This window comes from Galeopterus variegatus, unplaced genomic scaffold (genome assembly GCF_000696425.1).
Source record: "Galeopterus variegatus unplaced genomic scaffold, G_variegatus-3.0.2 Scaffold13733, whole genome shotgun sequence".
NCBI classification, from domain to species: Eukaryota; Metazoa; Chordata; class Mammalia; order Dermoptera; family Cynocephalidae; genus Galeopterus; species Galeopterus variegatus.
Genome location: NW_007739844.1, coordinates 19,598 through 21,879, shown reverse-complemented (window position 1 = coordinate 21,879; position 2,282 = coordinate 19,598).

Below are 2,282 nucleotides of genomic sequence, written 5' to 3'. Positions count from 1 at the left end.
ATAAAGAGAAACTGAAGCCTGGAAAGTTAAAGCTCTTGCAGAAGATTGTATAATTAGTGTGTTGTGGAGGTGGCATTTTGATTACACAGCTCAAATTGTTACCTTGTGTGTTCCACCACCAGAGAAGGGAACAGATTTTGTGGTGGTCCAGGGGAGATACTACTGCAATCAAAAGGAAAAGCTGCAACAAAAATATGCTTTAAATTATTGGAAACTTTTAAGCAAAGGCCTGCTGTGACATCTTAGGAATTTTGCAAAGAGCATAGCTTCACATTGGAATTTAGGTTATACCACTCTGTGAATGCTGAGAGGTCCTTCTTGCTATTCAATAACCCACCCCACACCTACCACGTACACAAAGTGCAGAGCAGCCACAGGAGATGGTGGAGGTGCCGTATATGACTTGATCTCATCCTCTGCCTCCTAGCCTAAGAATTTAGCTTCCTTACAACAGCCTCTCTGAAGGATAATGAGCACTGGCAAGGTAGTTAGGAAAGTAGAAGTAGGTTCTATTCCGGGTTGAACCACTAACTTAGTCTGTTCTTTGGCACATTGCTGGCATTTCTGAGCCTCAGTTTCCTCATCTTGCAGTATGAGAATGGTTCACTAGATAAGTAGCAACAGAACTCTGTCCTCTTAAAACATAAACACTTAGTTTGTGTTTGCATTGTTTATGCCTCCAGTTCATTTCCTTAAAGGGATGGTTCATCTCATGTAAAAAAAAAAAAAATCTTCGAAAGCCACTGATCTAGGTAATATCTGAGACTCTAATACCCTGTCTGTTCTTAAGGCTTGGAATGTAAAGCAACTCTCTGTTGATACAGGACAGAATTAAGTTTCCACCTGACACTGAACTCCTGTCACATCCCCTCTCCCTCTCGTTGGACTTCATTTCTCTGTGCTCCTCATTGTATTTATTTCACTTCAGCCCCACCTGCATCCTGCCAGACTCACACCCGGCGTCTTTCCACAAATGCCTTTCTATTCTCAGGGAATATCCTGGATCCAGACACACCAGACCTACCTCCAAGTCCTAGCCAGGCTACTTACTGGCTTTGTAATCTCAGCCTCCACAAACCTGAACTTCTACAGCAGATCAATTAGCAAAAGAAAAACCATAGCTATCACATTTGTATTGCTTACTAATTATGGGCAATAGGCAAAGGGCTTTTCCTCACTTAATCATCACAAACTGTGATATGAAGTAAGTACCTGGAATTTCCAAGGCAGCAACTGAGTCTTAGAGAAATTGTGTAACTTCCTCGCAGTTTCTTTGCAGGCTTGTGAATAACTCCAAAGCACAGGTTACTAACTGCTGTGCTTACAGTCCCCCAATACTTTCACCTCACAGCTCACAGAACTGCTGTGAGGCTGAAGGAGTAACACTCATAAACCTTGGGAAAGCCGTGTTCACACATTGCTTTGGTTTTTGTCCTGATCACGTCATCATGTCTCTGAGCTCTAGGCTTGTCTCCTACCCTGTCCATGCCCTCTGTCAACCAGTCTCCTCCTCTCATACCTGCCTTCACCTTCACCAGCTGGAATATTCATTCCAATTACTCATAAAACATTTTTCTGTAGGCTACTGTTTTATGTTTATTGCATCTTTCTCTTATTTCCTCAGGGAGATATTTATGTATTTTTATTTCTCTCACAATTCTCAAAGTTCCTATAAGATTGGTAAGGACACGGTGGGCACCAATACAATGTAAGATGTGGACAGGGAAACTGTGATCAGCTGTGGGCACAGGTAATGCTGGTCCTGCTCATCCTCCAGGTTTGAAGGCAAATCTATTACCTGTTGCTATTTCTCTGCCAACCAGACTCAACAATACCATTTTCAGGCTGTCATCTTTTACCCTTTGTATTCCCAGACATGCTTCAGCTGAAACCAAGATGTAAACAGCACCTTGAAACTCTAGTTCAGTTGAATCACACTGTCAGCTGCCATCCCAATACTCTTTTTACAGTGCATCTGTGATGAATCATTTTTAGACAGCTGTTCTAGTGAGGACAGGGACAAATATAATTAATGCTTCTCTCTATTTTGCAAGTCCATTTCCCTCATTTTACCAAATTATTTACATCGACAACAGTATTTCAAAAACTTGTCAGAGATGGCCCATTTTCTAACAACAGTATTTCAAAAACTTGTCGGAGATGGCCCATTTTCTTAAATAAGGAGCAGAACTAGTAAACTTAGAATAATGGCAATTATTAATTACCATTGCTATCAACATGACTAAGCCAACAGCATCCCCACTACCATCACCGCACTGCCC